This window comes from Equus przewalskii, chromosome 27 (genome assembly GCF_037783145.1).
Source record: "Equus przewalskii isolate Varuska chromosome 27, EquPr2, whole genome shotgun sequence".
Taxonomy (NCBI): domain Eukaryota; kingdom Metazoa; phylum Chordata; class Mammalia; order Perissodactyla; family Equidae; genus Equus; species Equus przewalskii.
The window spans coordinates 26,300,928-26,321,790 of NC_091857.1; the positions used below are offsets into that span (position 1 = coordinate 26,300,928).

General features: G+C 40.0%; 1 long non-coding RNA gene across 2 annotated transcripts; it reads right to left on the minus strand.

Annotated features, from left to right (window-relative positions):
- Positions 1 to 557: 557 nt before the first annotated feature.
- Positions 558 to 20,819, minus strand: LOC139079823 (uncharacterized). 2 transcript variants are annotated; one of them, XR_011533760.1, is made up of 6 exons: positions 20,397 to 20,819; positions 19,913 to 20,132; positions 18,619 to 18,769; positions 15,215 to 15,333; positions 2,324 to 2,394; positions 558 to 1,064 (listed from the first exon to the last, which is right to left on the minus strand). It is a non-coding gene; the product is annotated as an uncharacterized lncRNA (long non-coding RNA). The 2 variants fall into 2 exon arrangements; XR_011533761.1 differs by lacking the exons at positions 558 to 1,064; positions 19,913 to 20,132; positions 20,397 to 20,819 and adding an exon at positions 1,135 to 1,697 and having other exon boundaries at positions 18,619 to 18,757.
- Between the last annotated feature and the right edge of the window lie 44 nt (positions 20,820 to 20,863).

Sequence of the window (20,863 nt, forward strand, 5' to 3'; positions counted from 1 at the left end):
TCCTCAGAGCTCAGAAAAGGTCAAACAGAAGCCACTGGCAAAAAGAAGAACCGAAGGACTCCAGTCCTTTGAAAGCCAGCTGAACGGTCATCGGTAAGTGCGACACCTCACTCCCGTTGGCCCAGGACTTTCCCTGGTTTAGCACTGAAAGTCCCAAATGCCAAGAACCCTCTTAGTCTCTGGAAAACTGGAATGGCTGGTCTCTCAGGGACACTCAAGATTAATTAAAAAAAAAAAATAAGTTTCAACATAACTATTGCAGGATTGTGAGCACAGTATTGCACTTTATTTTGCTACTTTCAGTGAAAACCCCCAAAGATAGTTAAAATTTAACAATATAAAAAAGTATCAAATGTTATTTCAATTGTATCAAATGAACAGATGAGGTATTTGGTGAAAAGAAAAATAGAAATTGCCATACCCTTCTTCCCTTTCTCAATATTGTGAGAATAGCTTTTTGGAGAGAAAGAGAAGGAAAAAAAGCAGAAAAATAGACTTTACCTTCATTATTAACTGGACTCCATTGAGCTCCAAAATGGAGGTAAATGAAGAAAATATTAGATGTATTTTTATTTATTTAATCTTCCTAAAACTGAAAAATACATACTAATGTGTAATACACAGATTAACACTAAGGTCTTCAATGGGTCAGTAAGTCAGAGAATGTATGCTCTCCAGAAGAAAGAGGGGTTGACAGTGGTTCCTTCAGCCATCGGTTTATTTTTTGAGAATTTTGGGACACAATATCAGTTACATGCTACAGGAAGTCATCTTTATGCTAATTTATAAAATAAGAACTTTGAATATAGAATGTATAATACTTTGCTCTTGAGATGGAGTGTATTAATCAGCTTTTCTTGTGTAACAAACCACTTCAAAACTTAGCGGCTTGAGGTTGGCCTGGTGGCGTGGTGGTTGAGTTCGCGAGCTCTGCTTCGGCAGCCCAGGGTTCACAGGTTCGGATTCCAGGCATGGACCTGTGCACCACTCATCAGGCCATGCTGTGGTGGTGTCCCAAATGCAAAGTGGAGGAAGACTGGCACAGACGTTAGTTCAGGAACAATCTTCCTCACCAAAAAAAAAAAAAAGAAAGAAAGAAAACAGAAAAAAGCAAACAAACCCCAAACAGCTTAGTGGCTTAAAACAGTGACCTTTATTCTTTCTCATGACTCGGTGGGTAGGCTGAGTGGTTCTTCTGATATGAGCTGAGTCGTTTGGGGTTGGATGGTCTAGGATGCCTCCACTCATAAGCTGGCAGGCTGGGGGGTGGAGGAGCTCAGCTGGGATAACCCATCTCAGCTCCACAGGGTGTCTCATCCTCTAACCAGCAAGTCTAGGTTTCTACACTTGGTGATTAGTGAAGAGCAAAGAGTAGAATGAGAAAGGAAGCTCAATGCCACAAGCTTTCTCCAAGTCTTTGCTTGCATCATCTTTGCTAATGTCCCACTGGCCAAAGCAAGTCACGTGGCCAAGCCCAGACTCAAAGCTTAGAGAAAAATACTTCATTTCTTCATGAGAAGGTCTGTAAAATCACATTGCAGGAATGGGCAGAATTTATGGCTACTTTGCAAGCAATCACAGAGGTGGAACTATTAAACTATTAAAATATTTTGTAACACAGAAATTCCTGCCTTAATTTCCACCAGAGTAAAAAAATGGCATGCATGACAGAAACGATACAAATCTGCCGACTTTTTCTGTAAAGACAAATGGCAGTTAGAATTATGTAGCATGTAGTTTTGACAAATAAACACACTTAATCTGTCCCTTCAAAGTAAATATGACATTTCAACAATAAGAAAGTATTTGTTTTTCAAAAGAAACTTGTGGTATGTAAAATACCTTTTGAAAAAGTTGTTTGAAAATATTTCCAATGTGAGATTACTTTATTCCGAAAATGGATATTGAGATTGTATAAGAAAATCCAAGACATCCCCATCACTTATAACTGGGCTTCTTCAGTTGAGGTATATGTACTTGTGAATATGCGAGGAAGAAGGGATTAACACCACATAAATATGTCACACAACTTTGGGTTATCAATTGTACTCAAAGATTAGTGATAAAAATATTATTTTACATTGAAACAAAATGGTTGTATTTTGGAGTAATGGGCAATTTTTAAAAAATTTAAAATGAGATGTGAAACTTCAAATGAATTTTGAAGTTTGTACCATGTCCCCAGCCTTGATGAGGAGGGGTGAAAAGGAGGCATGAGGGTGACAGACTACGTGTTTATGTTCCTGTAGCATCACAGGAACATTCACAGAAAAGTTTGTTTGATGTTTACTTTCACGCTATTGGGAACTATCATAATACTTACATAGTATCTTGGAATTGCTGCCTACTTCTTTCAGATATGATGGTTCTTCTCATTTACATTGTAGTCTCCTCCTAGACAGGGTTATAGTTTTTATTCACTTTTTTGGGGTAGTACTAAAATTAAAATAGTCTTCAACTTAAAGAGAAAAAAGGAGAAGTCTTGAAAATCTGTTGAATGTTTTTTGTGTTGCTAATGGGAGGGTAAATAGGTGCAATCACTGTGGAAAACAGATTGGCATTATCTCTTAAAGCTGAATATTCATCTACCGGGTGACCCGGCAGTTCTACTCTTAGGAATACATCCAAGAGAAACTCTTCCCATGTATGATGGGCAATGTAAGAATGCCAGTGTAAAAAGTTCACAGCAGTACTGTTCACAATAGCAAACACCTAGAAAGAACCTGGACGTCTATCAGTGGGAGTGGGGATTAAAGAACTGTTGTGCAATCACACAATGGAATATTACACAGCATTCTTAACTAATAAAGTACGACAACACTCACAACTGGATAAATCTTACAAATACAGTAGCAAGCAAAAAGTATCAAGTGCCAAGAGATTAGCTACAGCATGCTACCTTTTTTTTTATTATAAAGATAAAAACAAACAAATAAAAGTATATGTTTTAGAAATACATACAGGTAAAAATAAAAAAAAATGCTTGTTGAGCTGAATTTAACATGATTTTCTAAACTGACAATTTCCTTATGTAGTACTTTATAAGCATTAGATTTCAAGTAAGGTTCATGGTAGCCTGCCTCCAAGATGGACCCTAATGATCCTCAACTCCTCGTGTTCATGCTCTTTTGTAGTCCCCTCCAACTTTTATTAGGATGGAGTTGTGTAACCCACAGGATATTGTGAAACAACCATGTGTGACTTCTGAGGCTAAATCATAAAAACAATGTGGCTTCCTGCTTGCTCTCTTCGATGCCTGACTTTTAGGGAAAGCATGCCACTACGCCATGAGAATACTCAAGCAGCCCATGGAGAAGCCTAGAGGGGATCATGTGAAGCCTTTTGTCAACAAATAGCAGTAGGTGAGTGAGTCATCTTGGAAAAGATCCTAAGCCCCATGCAAGCCTTTAGGTGACTGTGGCCCTGGACGACCTCTGGACTATAACCTCATGAGAGACCCTGAGACAGAATCACCCAGCTAACTGCTCCCAAGTTCCTGGCCTATGGAGACTGGGAAGTCATACATGTTTATCGTTACTTTGACCTGCTATGATTACAGTAATTTGTTGTACAGCAATAGATACCTAAGACAAAGTCAACCGGTTATTGTTCTTTCAAAGCCATGCTTCCAGTGGTTATTTTTTTCATACTAAGCACTTTGATGTTCACATATTAATAAGTTGTTTCAAAATAACTTGCTCTGTCATGGTCCTCTGTTTACACGATATAAACATTGTTGAAACATCTCACTATGACAATGAGTTTGCAGTTTCAGTATGCCAGATAATGGAAATGAAAGTGTTTAGGTTAAATATCTAACTGTAACACAAGTAGCTTTCCTTTAGGCATATTAAAACTTTTATTAAAAAGATACAAAAGATTTAAACATTGTTGAGTTAGAATGACTACAGCAAATTATTGAAGTTATATTTTTAGTAAATACTCCCAAAGATTTTTCTAATTCTCATTTTTTCAAATTGATTAAGCTAAAACCTTTAAATTATCCATGGCTCTGCCTTACCAGAAGCCTTGATTTCTATAAATTATTTGTATAATGAACAATAGTTGCCATTTTTCGAGCACATACCAGGGGTGAAGATTGTTCTAAGCTCTTTATATACACTCTCTCATTCAATTAGAATTAGAAGAGCTAGACCTACAAAACGAAGGCAATCACCAGTAAGAGGTGTTATCCAGAGACTAGAACTGAAAAAAGGAGAAATATAAAATGACATTATTTATATTTTCCTTATTTTTGATGGTTCTTTGAGAGCATTCATACTGCTTCATAGATATCTTTTAAAAATTTTATATTTCATTTTTCTTAATTGTTACACTTGAAAACATTTTGTTATTTAGCTGTAAGTCCATTAAATTTAAGACACATTTCACTTTAATAAGTAATTTGTCATTACAATTTAAAAAATTATCTTTACAATGTTAATAAGTTTCAATATACAGTGAAAGCTTAAGTTTTGTTTTTTTTTAGCATAGTAGATAGTATATCTGGAGTTTGGTAATTAATGCTAGGCTAGTGAGTGAAAAACTTCATTATGAAAATAAAAGAATCATAAAAGATGAATCTACCTCCTAAAATTTAAAGTACTATTTTATCTCTCCTATCTATTTATATTTTTCTCAATTGAATGCTTCTATTTTTTAAAGATATAACTCTATGTTGAATGTTATAATTTGGTAACAGTTTTTAAGTAACTTCTAAAGCCTGAGATTGTTAACATAACTTCAATAAAAATCAGGAATGAAAATTCAAATTTAAAAAACAGTTTCCAGCTATCTCTTACTCCTTTAACACTTTCCTTTGGGTCGTGTTAAATTTTCACTATTCTCTTCAATTCTTCCTTAATGCGTTTAAAGTGTTGACAAATAACAAATTTTAAATGTGACAACTATAAGCATATATTAAGTTTTCCCTACTGACTGTCCCGCAACTTTTTCAAAATTTTATTTTTCATGTTGGACATTCCCAGAAGCATGTAGCACAGAGCCATTCCTTTTTCCCCGGGAAGGTGGGGAAAGTTCCAACCAGGAGATGATTTTTGAGCTGAGTCTTGATAGTAAGCAATCAGCAAAGAAGAGGTAAAAGATGGCTTTGGGTGTGATGCCACTGAGGGTGAGAGAATAGCAGGTGAAAAAGCACGGAGGTAATTTCTCTATACTAGCAAGAGACAATAGGAAAGTAAAATTTAAAAACAATACCATTTATAAAACCATCAATTATCACATTATACTAAGAATAAATTTAACAAAATGTGTACAAGACAATTGATTTTTGTCTATTAACCTTGTGTTCTGTGACCTCACTAAATTCATTTATTAATTCCAGTAAGTTTAAAATTTTTTTCTTACAATTTTCTACATAAAAAACAGATCAACTGTTGATATAAAATTTTACTTTTATCCATCTTTTATCCCTTTTATTTATTTTTCTTGGCTTATTGAACTGGTTATTACTTCCAGTACATTGTAAACTATAAAAGCATTGCAGAGAAAAAGTGAAATACATCTAAATAAATATGAAATATATCATGTTCATGCATTGGAAGATTCAAGACTGTTAGCATACTAATTCTCCCCCCAAATGATTTATAGACTTAACACTATTCAGAATAAAATCTCAACAAGCTTTTTAAAAAAATTGTAGATTCTAAAATTTTTATGAACTGCAAAGGACCCAGAATAGCCCAAACATTCTGAAAAAGAAGAAAAATATTGGAAAATTTACACACCTGATTTCAAGATATACTTTAAAGCTACTGTAATTGAGACAGTATATCAGTGTAAGGATAGAACAATAGGTCCAAAGAAAAGAATAACCCAGAAATTGTTCCATAGTTTCATGATAATCAATTTCTTGAGAAAACAGCAAACTAAATCAATGAGGAAAAAACAATTTCAACAAATGGTGTGAAACATCTGGATATCTATATGGAGGAGAAGTTAATCTTGACCTCTACCTCATGCCATCACAAGAAAGTAGGATTCTTTGGAAAAGACAATAATGCTGGGGAAAGCAGAAGGCAGCAGGAAAAGAGAAAGACCAAACATGAGATGGATTGAATCCGTAAAGGAAGCCACAGGCATGAGTCTCTACAAGCTGAGTAAGGCTGCTCAGGACAGGACATCGTGGACATCACTCATTTATAGGATTGCCAGCAGTCAGAGTCAACTTGACAGCACTTAACAACCAAAGAACTCAACAACCATTTTTGAAAATTGTTGGGCAGTATCTACTCATGCTGAGCATCTGCATACCCTTTGAGCTAGCAATCTCACTTCTAGTTTTATATCCAATACAAATGTGTACATAAGTTCACCAGAAAACATTTACAAGTATGTTCATGGTAACCTCATTCATAGTAGCCCCAAACTGGAAATAACCCACATGTCTACTAACAGTAAAATGGATATATACATTGTGGTACATTCATATACAGCAATGAAATGTGCATATGACTGCTACTCCTAAAAAGAGGGATGAATTTTACAAAAATAATGTAGAGCTAAAGAAGCCAGACACAAGACTGTATACTGGATAATTCCACTACATGAAGTTCAAAAAACAGGCAAAACTAATTTATAGCGTTAGGTTTCAGAATAGTGGGTATCTTTTGGGGAAGCAAGTAATTATTGGGAGGCGATACCAGGGAGTCATCTGGGGTAATGGAAACATTCTATATATTGATTTAAATGATGATTAAACAGATATATTCACTTTGTTAAAATTTTTAAGTCGTACACTTACAATTTGTGCATTTTTCCGTATGAATGCTTTCTTTCAATAAAAGGTTTATAGTAAATTAAAATAAATGATGAAGGCCTGAAGCGGTGGGAATAGGGAAAAAGGGAGAAAAGTACTTGATATTAAGGATATTTCAGAGGTAAAATCCACAAGATTTGGTAATTGGTTTTGAGGAAGCCAAAGGAATCATAGCTGAGAACAGGGTAGCCTGGGAGAAGGCAGTTGATACCATTAATGGAGACTGAAAAACAAACAATGAAGGAGTTTGAGGTGAGGAGGGAGATGGGGTGATGTGGGTAGTAAGATAATAAGATGGAAGTACTGAGAAGAAACAGGCCAGGGATAGAGATATTGTTATCATTATCATATGAGGTAGTTTTGCCATCACCATCATATGAGGTATTTAGGTCATCCTTCTTAGTGGATTTCAGCTTGACTTTATTCTACACTTTGGTATGATGTGTAAACTTTATCTCTTTGACTCTTCCAGTTGCTCCTTCCTTATATATAACCTTATCTGTTTTTGAATCGATTGGATGGAGGTTTCCTACTTTACCCAACTTCCTGTGTAAAAGCTCTTCATTGCTTGCTCTCAATACGGTTTTAAGTATTCTCTCCTTATCTTGGCAACTTTTATGGTTGGGCAATCAGTCCATTCTAAATTTGTTTGCATTGCGTAGTAAGATGCCTCTTCTGTGCTTGAGATTTGTTGAGTTTCTTGGAAGTATATGTTTATGGTTTTCATCAAATTTGGAAAAATTTTCAGCCATTATATCTTTAAATATTTTTTCTGTCCCTTTGCTTCTTTCTGGAACTCCAATTACATGTGTGTTAGGCTGCTGAGGTTATCCCACAGATAACTGACATTCTGTTCATTTTTTTTCCCGAGTTGTTTATTCTATCTCATTTTGGACAGTTTCTATTGCTATGTCTTCAAATTAACTAATCCTTTCTTCTGCAGAGTCCAATCTGATGTTAATCCCAACCAATTGATAGAATTTTCCTTTAAGACATTGTATTTTTTTCCCTAGAAGTTGGATTTGGGTCTTTATAATATATCCTATATCTCTACTTCCAATATTTAATCTTTCCTCTACCTTCTTAGACATATGGAATATAGTTACAATAACAGTTTTAATGTCCTTGTCTACTAATTCCATCACTTGTATACCTATCATTTCTTGATTTGTCTCTGTTGATTGGTTTTCTCTTTATTATGGATTGTCACATTTTCCTGCTTCTTTGTATACCTGGTAATATTTGATTGGATGCCATTCATTGTGAATTTTGCCATGTTGGGGTGCCAGATATTTTTGTATTCTCATAAATATTCTTGAATTTTATTGGGATGCACTTATGAAAACAATCTGATTCTTTCAAGGCTTGCTTTTAAGCTTTGTTAAGTGAGACTGGAGCAGGCTTCATTTAAGATTAATTTTGCCCTACTACTGAGGCAATAACTTTATGAGTATTCTACCCAATGCTCCATGAATTAAAAAGGTTTTCCACTCTGTCTTGGAGAAACCTGAATTATTCTCAGTCTTGCATGAGCTCCAGTATTTGCTCCTTCTGCTCCTCATGGTTGGTACTTTCCCCACCTGCCAGCATTTTCCTCATAGCCAGGCACTGAACTGAGAACTGAGAACTTAAGAATGAGGGGGACTCTCTGCAGATTGCTGGAGTTCTCTCTCCGTGTGGCTCCCTTTCTCCAACATTTTGCTCCATGAATTCCAGCTGCCTTGGTTTCTCTAGACTACCAGCTCCAGCTCCAACTTCTCAACTCAGGTTGGCCACCAGGCTCCACCTAGGTTCCCCCTCTCCAGGCAGTAGTCTGGGGCACTCATAGGACTAATCTTGTGTTTCCCCTCCCTCAGGGAGCACAGTCCTATGTTGTCAGAAACCAATGTCTGAAAGCTATTCTTTCATATTGTTTTCTGATTCTTTTGTTTGTTTCTGGTGAGAGGATAAATCTTGTCCCTGTTACTCCACCATGGTCATAAGTGGAAGTCCAGATGTCTTCCTCCACAAGACTTTTTTTCCTGCTTTCTTTTAAAAGAGTGTAGTGAGTAACTTATGTCATCCTTTTCCAATTGGCAGTATCATAAATCTTACATACTTCCATTTATGAATAAGCAGTAAACAGGCCACACCTGTATGACTGTCTTCCCTGGGGAGCCAAAGGAAGCATACCTTACGTTTCTAGTATCTCCTATCACTGAATTTTATCTGTGTGACTGACACTATTTCTTGAAAGAACGTTTAGTTCTAGCCCTCTTTTTTCTTTTTCAATGTCTTTTCAGCTGCCCCCAATCCTATCTGATTGAAATACTGAGTTAACACGGATGGCTGTTCAGCATCGTGGCCAAGAGTCCAGATATTGGCATCAATCAGAGCTGAATCTGAGTCCTGGCTCAATGACCAAATAACAAGAATGTTCCTTGAGCTCTTACTCCCTAGCTAGGCACTGCATTTAGGGCTTTTACATGGACTAGTTCACTTAATTCTCACAATGACCCTATCTAATACCAAAGTTGGTATTACTGTTATAAGTTACAATATGGCGATCAGCGTCAGGAGTTGCAATGCCTGAGTTGAATCCTGGCATTCTCTCTCACTAACTTTGTATTATTGGAGTAGTTCTTTAGCCTCTCCAAGCCTTGGATTCTTCATCTGTGAAGTAGGAATAATACTATCTCCTTCACAGGTCTGCTGTGAGGACTATAAGAGAAAAAATATATGAGGTGTTTAGCATGTAATTGCTGTCCAAGTGCTCAATAAAAGGTGACTAGTTGCATTATTTTTCTGGGAAATACTGAGAATATAAAGGGATGTTACTTTATAACATTCAGAGAGTTTTGAGGAACTTGACAAAGTGGCTATAAGGATGCACCTCCCAGACCTTTGATTACAGGGTATAACTGTAATTGACAGAGGGCCACAGCTGCTACACTTTGAGACCCAACAGTACCTTCGTTCAAGGCCATGCCTCCCATGGGCTTCTCCCTGCCAGTGATGGAGCGTAGTCGGGGATATTAAGGCAGACTGGTTCATGGAGCAACAGGATTCCTACCAGCATTGGCTTAGTCTCAAGGACTTCCTCATGGCTTTGCTGAACCTTCATTAGACTGCACTCCATTTCTAGGACACTTCTACGCAAGCTTCTCACCCTCTCTTCTTTGCTTGAGGTCAGACTTGCATTGTAGTCTTATGGTTCTGCCAGTCTTTCCTGGCTCCTTCCCTACTTCCTTTCACATAGGCGTTCCTCCTAATCAAATGTTTAATCCTGTCTTGGTGTCTGCTTTTTGGAGGACCTGGACTAATACACATGAGTTTTTGTTTGGTTTACCCTGGTAATTACGCTAATCATAACTTGCAGAGAGTTCTTCTGCCCCAATCTCAGGAAAATGATGATTCTCTAACTGTTCTCCTTAAAAGTCTCTCTCCATTCCTCCAGTGGTTTCTTCTGACTTCATTCATTTTCCCACCATATTTTCACATTGAGAGTCTCTCCACCCGTCCCTAATTTTCCTTTCTACCACTTATATCTAGTACCATTCTTCATCTGCCCCCTTTTCTCTCTCTCCTGTTGGAAACCTTGAGTTGCCATCCCTCAGCAGCATGTTCAGTGGGGTCTGCTTCATCTATCTTTGCACTTTCTCAGCTTTCGACTGCAGTCTGCTGTTGAAATTTGGATGCGGATGTCCTTTATACAAGTAAGTTATGCATAATGGAGTTTTCCCTTTTTTGTGATTCCTTCTTACAATTCTAGATTCTGTATCAGCTTCCTTGAATTTAAATACTCATTCAGTGTAATATTGGACAAATAACTTCTCTGGCTTCAAATTCCTCATCATGAAACAGGGATACGCATACAGGCCCTTTTCGGTTGTTGTGAAGATTAAATGTAGTGACATGTCAACAGAATCAAGCCCTGTGCCCAGCATTCATCAAATGTTGGTTTGTTCCTCTACCAAGGCAAATCAAATCTAAGATCATTCTTGGTTGTATTAAGAAGAAATGATATACTCCTTAAACTGAAAACATTCACAGATGGGAAGGAGGCACATAGAAGCTGGCACAGCTAAGTGGCAAGACAAGATTTGAACTCTGATCTTTGGCCCCAGAGCTTGCCCTATTTACCAAGCATTTATTATAAAATAAGGCAAAACATATCTTCACCTCTGTCTTAGGTCAGGTTCCCCAGAAGCAGACCTTGAGACAAGGATTCCTAAGCAAACGATTTTTAAATTTTTATTATTTCCTCTCAGGGGAAATCAGAGGGACATGAAGGAAGAAGGATAGAGAAGGGGAGATAGCCAAATAAGGTACACTACCAGGCAAAAGTCCTGTAAAAGGTGGGCTCAGCTTGATCCCACAGGGCAACCTGAGAATAAGTTAGACTGTGGAGTTGTACCGACCTCAGGCAAGGGAGCTTGGCCTCCATACTTCTGTGCCCAGCAGCTAACCACCACCCAGGGAAGCTAAATTGACAGGCATTTCTGGATCGGCATATGTGGTGGAGATGTGGGAAGTAGCTTTCATAGACTGAGGGAAGTCTTCTAAAGAAGGGCCACAGGTGCTGGCCACTGGGAAGAAAAGCATGTTGGGGGCGGGCCCAGTGGCGCAGTGGTTAAGTGCGCACCTTCCGCTTAGGTGGCCTGGGGTTCACCGGTTCAGATCCCGGGTGCGGACATGGCACTGCTTGGCAAGCCATGCTGTGGTAGGCATCCCACATATAAAAAAGTAGAGGAAGATGGGCACGGCTGTTAGCTCAGGGCCAGGATTCCTCAGCAAAAAGAGGAAGATTGGCAGCAGTTAGCTCAGGGGTAATCTTCCTCAAAAATAAAATAAAATAAAATAAAAAGTATGTGGAAGCAGAGAGGTGCACGAAAATGGTAAAAGGGGTCCTAAGGGCCTGGGCAGATCACTGACATTGTCCACTATAACCCCAACCTACAACCTGTGAAGTTTCCATGGTTCTGTTTTCACTTTAGAAGACGCATATCTTACAGCATACATACATTCTCTATTCTGAAAACTAGCATCAAACTAGTTAATAACTGAGATATAAATTTAAATTAAGGTAAAGAGCTCTTGGACAGTTTCACACTGATAAATGATTAGTATTCCCATTACATTAACTGCAAAACTGCAAAATCCTCAGGGCCATTATCTCCTTACTTCTTCAGATTATCTATTCCCTTCACAGAATCAGTAAATTGGGGTTGGGCAAGACCTGATTTCTGCTTTTTCCACTGCTTTTAATTTGGCTACATGTCTAAAATATTCTTGGCTTCCCTAAGAATAAAGCTAATACTTACATAATTAGTACTATGTGCTATGCTAAGTGTTCTCTGTATATTAACTCATGTAATATTCACAACAACTATGTCAACAATGAGAACTAGCAGAACCACCATCGATGGTTGAAGAAATGAGCACAAATGGTTAAGTAATAAAACTGGGATTCAAACAATCTGGCTCTAGAGTCAGTCCATGCTTGTCACTATGCTCCAGTGCCTCTCTGTGAGGACAAAATTCCCTCCCAAAGGAGCCTACATTGATTTGAGTTCCATCCACTTTCTCATCAATGACATCCTGTCAACTTGAATTGGACTAATAATTACTCAAGACCAATAAATACTTAGTTCCTGAACTTGGTGATTCAGACAGCAGAAAGCCCAACTGAGCACTCTCCCCGTTTCTATCCTAGGCCATCCCTGGCTTGCTCCATACTCCTTCCCAGCAGGACTCCACAGAGGCCAAGATTTTGCCATTTTTGACCATTATAGGTAAAACTGATTTAAAAAAAGAATCCCCCCCAAATCATATTGTAATAGCGAGTTGATAGACAATTTTAATAGAAACTTGTGATTAAGTATCACAAATTATACTTAATAGAAAATAAAGGATATAAGCGCATATTGTACAATATAAAGCTTTGCAACACACGTATAATTCAATGTAAGAGAACAATATTGAAATCTATGGATTCAGGTTTACTTTTATGGGATCCCCAGGGAAATGGTTTCAGGAGAGGAAAGGGCTCTTGGGCAAGAGCCTTTCTTGGCTTCTGTCCTGAAAACTCAGCTTCCTCATTTTTAAAACCTCTGTTTTATCTAGCTTAAGAGAGTAGTGTATCAAATGAAACAAATCTATGAAAATGGCTTGTAAATTATCAAATATTAAATACGCATGCACATTTAATATATTGACTGATGGATAAATGTATCTGAATCTTTTCTGCTTCTTACACTTTTATGACATTTGCTGTCCTTTATTTTTCTACTACTCCAGATGAGTTTATAATTTCTTAGGATCTTATTTTCAATATCATACTTAGAGATGGATTTTTAATAAAAATATTACTGAATAGATAACACTTGTTTCCAAAAGCTGTGCCAGCTCTTGGCAATAATTCTGAATTTGTCTCTGTCAGTATCTTACTATTTAGGATTCATTCAATGCCCTTCTACTACCCTTCCTAGCCACATCATAATTCTCTAAGTGGCATGGCTTGCAGGTATAGCTTCCTATTCTAGAGACTTCCTTCTGTTTTCCTATCAAAATGCATTTGATCCCCATTCGCCATGAGTATTTTTATAAGCTTATTCTCACTAGAGTGATTGTGATTGTCCTTGAATGTGGCTTAATGTATTTGCCCTTTGAAACAATTTTAAACCAGAGATCTTCTGAACATGCAAAACTTTCATCCTCAAAAATAAATCTTCAAGGGACTTCAGGCACCAAGTAGAGATGTAAGAAAGGCAAAGCCTGATCTGAATCTGATAACAGAAATATGGATTTTTGTCTATTAAAAAATGATAGAAATGTCTATGAGTATTTTTTCTTCTTTCCTATGGCACATCATCCGGTGCTTGCAAATGATTTTATGCTTGACTTCTTACTGCTAAGGATAAAGAGCCAAATTACGTTAGAGCTTGTTTTTGGAAACCCAAGGGCACATGTAGTTAACTAGAGAAATGCCCTTGGTTTCCTTTCCTTGTTTATCCCAAGGGATATAAAAAATCTTCCCAATAGTATTTCTTCTGGAAATCTTATTTGGCCAGGAAGCAATTTTCCAGTGTCCTAATCAATTTAATTTTATGTTTTTAGAACTCTAAGCTTAATATTAATTCTAAAGCCTCCTTTTACTTAGGTAAAATTCTCAAATTATTAGTATAAAAGGATATTTCCTTTTACTAAATGGAATGCAACATCTCCTCATTCCTATAGCTTTATCGCATAGATGTGGATTTCTTTATTTTGGCTGCCTTAAGTGGACCTGCCTCTTTCAATTCACGTCCTCTATTAATTATGATGCAGACTTTTGAATAGTTATCCAGTTATAAAATGCATAGTAAAAGAGGAAAAGTTTAAATTATCAGAATAATTCTATACCATTTCTTAGCTCTCTCTGTTTTTGCAGAGCTTGAATCCATGAAATTGTTTTGAAAGACTTCAGTTTCCTTTCTCCCCCCCCTTTGGCAGCTGTTCCACATTTCAAAAGAGCCATTTCCTGGAATTTTACCATAGTAATTTTACTAGCTTATCTGCCTCTCTGTTTTCTTATTTGTGATCTAGTTATATCTAGGAGGAGATGGCAATCCTCAAGTCAATAATAATATTCTTCATAATTTCCTACTAAGATCTATTTATTGCCCTTTTACCACTCAACACCATTATACTGCTATTCACTGCTATTCATTTGCCAGCTTCCAGGGTCATATGTGTAGGTTGCGTATGTTTATACAACCCATTTACTTCCACGTAATCTAGGATGCATGACTTCAGGGTTCTCAGCACGCGCATCCTCAAAGCCTTGAGATTAAGAAGAGGTATCAGTCAAGACTGTATCTGGCTTCATGTAATAAAAACTCAACTCTAGAAATTGAACTGAATAGCATTTTCTTTCTCTATTGTATGATAAGAAGAGGGACCCCTGCAACCAGCGCTGGTCAGCTGCTCAAGGAAGCCATCCAGGATCTGAGGTTCTTTCCAGCTTCCTGCTCTGCTATCCTTGGAGTGTGGTTTTCATCCTTATGGTTGAAAGAAAAGAGCTCTACCTCCAGTCACTCCAGGCAGGGAGGGCAGAGGGCAAGGGTGCATACCCGCTGACTTGGTCTTTTGTTATCGGGAAAGTAAGAGCTTTCCTGGAAGTTCCATCAAGTGCATATTTGCTTATATCTGGTTGACCAGAACTAGGTCACATGGCTAAGGGAGGTGGGGAAGTGTCTTTAAGCACATTCAATCGGGATTATGTTAGAGAGGCAGAAGGAGGAATGGATATTGGGTAGGCAGCTGCAGTGTCTGCCAACAAGGGATTTAAGAGAAGTGAATGAGGAATAAAGTGTCCCTGATTTAAAGGTCAGTCCTAAGGCTACTAATGATGAATACAAGGAGTGTTTGTGTGAAGTAGGTACCTCCTGGACCAAGGCGGTCCTCAGGCCTTACCTTGTCAAAATCACCATAATTCTGAACTTGCAGATGCAGAAATCTGAACTGGGGACACATTAGCGGTGATCTGTGTTTCACATACACATTCACCCAAGGCTGCAGAGGCAGGAGGAAAACTGGAAAGACAATTTATTAGCTTACAATGAGAATATTGCCAGCAAATATACCCAATGTTGATGCTGCTAACCAAATAATCTCTCCCTGCAGGCAAATGTACATGCGAAGCCAAAGCATTAGAAAGAAATCAAAGAGGGATGTGAAGGGGGTGACTGTGATCGCTAATCTAATGGAAATAAGCCATAGCAGCCTGTGGCTTCCATCCTCCCCACGTCCTGCAGGTAACAGTACCCAGGAATAAAACACTGTGTCCTTGGCCAATGCACCCTCACCCCTAGGCTGTGCAAAGGATGTGTTGCCTGCATTTGCACCTCTGGCTCTTCTTTCCTTGGCTTTAGATTTTGATGAACTCGTCTTTCGGACAATCATATTCTTTCTTATATATTTCAATATAGTCATTCTGGTTATCCTCAAGTCTTGACCTGATGAATCAGTCAGGGAACTGGTAAAATCATATGGGACCACTTACAAGGGTGAAGGCAGTTAACCCACCAAGAGACAGTGACGCACCCTGTGGCTAACCAAGATGGGGAAGTATCAGCTCCCCTAGAATGACACTGGTTTGTCTGTAGCTCTAGGTGAATGTTGCATGGCAGGTGCTGGGGCCTTTGATAGATGAATATAGTCACAGCCAACCCTTGGCCTGGCAGAGAGACAGCTATGTTGATGCTGATGCCTCCCATTATCAAATACAATCAGAAGTGAGGGGGCAGGGGGACCCATGGATGTTGTGCCTAGAGGCCTGCCTCCTGCAGCACAGTAGGGTGGAGAAGGCAGGAGAGGGAATCTGGAGTGGCCAATGGTGAAAATCCAGCACCCCCAAGTGATGGCTCTATCTCTTTATGGTAATGAGTCTCTCTCCTCTGACCCAGTAGGTCTTATTTTACAACTTTTAAATCTCAGAGCTCAATCATTCTACTCCATTTCCAAAGCACTTCCTACATAAGGCACCCTAGTCCAGGGAATGGGCTGTTGTGATGGGAGTGACAGCCTGTGTCCATTTTCTCTTCTCTAAGAGGTTAGTACTTCTTCCTCTTGCTGTGGTTGCTCCAGCTCAACCTCCAGTTAGCTCATCATTGACTTACCAGGTTTCCCTTTTTTACCTGGCTGCTAGGAAGCTACAGATAACTCTGTAGCTATCTTTGTCAAGGATATATGTTTTGTGATATGTATTTTTAACTTTTTTCCTTGAGTCCATTGTATTTTCTTTCCACTTATTTCCTTTATTCCTTCTTTTAATTTATATACACATTTCTCATATTGGAGCATGAGTATATCTAGGTCAAGACTTCTCAAGCTTGGCATGATTGACACTTTGGGCCGGAGAATTCTTTGTTGTGAATGGGGAATAAGGTGTCTTTTTTCACAAAGTATTTTATCCATGGGGACTGCCCTGTGCATTGTAGGATGTTTAGCAACATCTCTGGCCTCTACCCACTAGTCATCAGTAGCTCCCCCACCCCGTATTGATTCATATCAATATGAATATCTCCTGGGGGCCAAATTCGCCTCTGTTGAGAACCACTGTTCAGGTGAATGAAGTGTTATATGCCAGAGGTGAAGGAAAACTGAGAGTTAAAATATGGCACCACTACTGGTTCTGTCAGTTTTACTACAAAACAAAAATTATTTTGAGAAGACTTTCATTAAAACAAATATATTATGGAGCAGAATTTAATAGCTGCATGAATTTTAAAGATAAGAGATCAGGTGCTGCAGGCTATAATCCTTGGTGTAAACGTCAACAAATACGTGTAACAAAGCTATCAGGCTGGATTTTTCTCTGTCTTTGCAGGCATGTGACTGGTGGAAGGCTCTGTACGTGCTGCTTGTGACCAGCACCAAGCACAAACATCACTGGTTCCACAGGTAGGCACGTGCACCAAGCATCAGTAACTCACCACGGGCGTGAGGGATGGGTTACACCAAGCTTTGGGCAGTCTTCTGTCATCTTTCTGGCTCCAACTCTACTCTCTTCTCCTCTCTCACCTCCACAAGTGGGTGCAGAGCAGTCAGGCCACACTCAGTATTCTGAGGGTCTCACTTTCTAGCCGCAAGCACTTATACGTATGTATATGTGTATATACGTCTATACACACTCACACATATATATATATACACACACACATATGTATATACATATATATTATATATTTATGGATACATATATTTTAAGTTCAATATCCAGCATTAGCTTCTGAGAGGATAACCATTTCGTATATAACTACTTCGTTATATAAATATATACAGCAGAGTGAGGGAAATTTGGGGTACCAATAATCTGCAATTGAGGAAAATCTCAAGTGTCATCTCAGATCAAGGAGCTTGACACAGCTTTAAAATTAAACAGTCTCTTCTACATATTTTCTGTTTTATTTATCTGAACTTTCCTCTAAGCCCTGATCACTGGGGCTGTGGTTCTGCTTACAAATTTAACTACATTTTCATGCTCTATTCCATCATTGGATATTTTCTTTTACAAACCATTCCAAAACTGAAGGGCTTAAAACAACAATCATTGTGTTCTAATTCTACGAGTTAACTGGGCTCAGCTGGGAGGTTCTTTTTTTTAGGAAGATTGGTCCTGAGCTAACATCTGTGCCAGTCTTCCTCTATTTTACGTGGGATGCTGCCACAGCATGGCTTGATGAGTGGTGCTAGGTCCACCCCTGGGATCTGAACCTGCAAAGCCCAGGCTGCTGAAGCAGAACATTCAGACTTAAACACTATGCCACCGGGCTGGCCCCTGGGAGGTTCTTTTGGTTGGGGCTGGAGACATGTATAAACTTGACTAGATCAGAACACCTAAGATGGTTCACTCACACGACACACTTGATGTTGACTATTGGCAGGTTGCTCTGTGGGGCTGTTGACTGGAGAGGCTACTCATGTCCCATGCTGGGCTTCCCACAGCATGGTGTCATGTTTCCGAAAGGGAGTGTCCCAAGAGATATGTTTCAAGAAAGAGGAAGTAGAAGATGCTAATCTTCTTAAAGACTAGACCCATAACTGACACAGCGTCACTTCTGTGGTGTTCTCTTGGCTATGCAGTTACAGGGCCAGTCCAGATTCAAGGGGATGGAAAATAAACTCCCCTTCTCGAGGGGAGAGTAACAAAAATTTTGTGGTCATTTTTAGTCCACTACAGCCTGCAATTGGTTTCTGGAGGCCCAAGAATTTTTCCCTATTTGGACCCTACATTGAGCCACTTTGGTTGTTGTTAAATCTGGTCTCTGAGCAGCACCTTTTTCACCAAGCCAGAGGCTACACTCCCTTCACCTTACCTTTCCTTTCCAATATCAGGTAAACACTAGGGTGTGTTTGCCCATCCTGCTCCAGGAAGTCCTCCATGTCTTCTAATAAAATATGTTCATTTTCCACAAAAATCTTCCAACCTTGGAGTAAGGGTGCTACGGTTTCAACCCATAGTCACTTCTGAGGGAAGAAGGGTCAATGGGCAGTTTTTCAAGTTGGTGAGAACCTATGCTTACTTTATCTTGGTAATCCCCCACAGTTTAAAGCCTATTTTTTTGACCCCCAAATTTTGTTGATTGAATTAGTGAATGAATATTTAAAGACAAAAGCAGCTAAGGCAAGGGAATTGGAGTGAATGAAGTTCTCTAGAATTAGCATCTAAAAACAACCACATGACATAACAATCTCTACCCACTCCCTTCAGCCCACAGGGTAAAGTCCAAACTCCAGGGGCAGTGCAGGAGGTCCTTTGCAGACTGACTTGTCCTGATTTCATTCCCTATTTTCACTTTTCGCTCTGCCCATACTGCACACCGTAAGCTCTAACTCAGGACTTCTCAAGTGTGGTTTGACGACCACCTGAATCACTGTTAAAAATGCAGATCCCCGGGTCCCACTCAGACCTATAAAATCAGAGTCTTTGGAGAGCAGGGCCCGGGAATCGGCATTTGAACCAATGTCCCTGAGAGTCCTCGGCAGGCTAAAGTTCGAGAGTTACTCTGAACTGCCTTGACATTCTCAATACCTCGATATACCTTTGTAAGACTTTTCAAATGATGAAACATCTTAGAGTATATGCTGTAATTTTCAGGCTAGAAAATATCACCACCGTTATCTAAAGAAGGAAGAGTTCCTCCCAAAGAGGAGGGTCTGTTCTTCCTCTAGAAGAAACAGCAAAGGTGTGGGAGGAAGGAAGAATATAACCTCAGTGGCTTAGGGTGACAAGGGAGTGAAGCCTCCCAAAGTCTCACATGTGTATAAGAACCCCAGTCCTTTCATGGTCTATGCCCAACTGCCCTTTCCTCCTCTCTCACTGAATATTTGTACCCCACCACGAGCTCAAAAAGCCTGGAATGTCATCTGCCTCTTACCTCTGTATTTTTGCATACGCTTGTCCCTCCCTGGACTGCTGGGCCCCACTCTTCCAGTTAAGACCCAGTGCAAATACTAACTCCTGCCCTGATTCTAGGTCATAGTGGATCACTTCACCCCTTGCACTCCCATCCAATTTCACTTAGGTCATTTTCTCACTTTTTTTGGACGTAACTCAAATGTCCCTAAGTGTCCCTGTGAGTACAAATGCAGTCAAGTTAGTGATCATACCTGACTCTATTATTTTGGTAGCCTTTTTTGCCCTGATACCTCCCGGGATGTCCTCCTGTGTTCACGAAAGCGTCCACACACCCAGGTGCTGCTGCTCCCATCAGGCTGGCTGGCAGGTCCCAGCGTGTTTGCGTTTCCCTCCAGATTGATAGGCAGAGGCTTTGCCACGTGTGTATTTCTCTTCGCAGACAGTGCTTTGACCTCCAGAGGTGCTAAATGGCTTGGAAACATAATTTGAAAACTGACAATTGGATAAACACCAGAATAAACACCAGAGGACTGAAGCCCGACCAGGGCTTGAGATCAGCCGGCTGACACCACTGGGCGCTGAACCTCACTCCAAGTTTCCTGGCAGCCACAGCGTAAAGGGAACACCTGTCAGCCGGCGCTGCTGTTTTCTTTGTCAGACAGAAGTAGGGCTGCCAGATGCTTTCTACAAAATCCTGGATGCACTTCATACTTTCCTACCAGCTAGCTCAAATACCTTGCGATCCTGGGCGCCCGGCCACCTACAAAGGAAGGCAGACGAAGAGCTCTGCCGAGGGGGCTTCCAGAAGCGACCCCTGAGGGGGGCTGGGGAGGGACGTGGGTCAGCGCTCGCCCTCCCTCCCGTCTCTGCTCGATTCCGGTGTCCTGCTAACACCTGGGGTGAGGAGGCCTGCAGCCTTTTCCTTTCTGCTCTCAGAGGGAAGGAGGAGGTGGTCCTCGGGGGTCTTTTCCGGTCAGGCAGCAGGCTGGGTTCCCAAAGGAGCGCCGTGCACCGACCCTGCTTCCACCTCCCCGAGGGCTGCCCCTCCCCAGGCCCGCGCGGCCCCTCCCCACCACCGCCCGCGTGGGCTTCCGGCCGCGCGAAGACCGCCACCGGGATCCAGCGCGGCTACCGCTCGGGGACTGAGGCCTCGCGGGCGGCGAGGCGGGGCGGGGCTTCTAGTGAGGGCGGGGTTTAAGTGC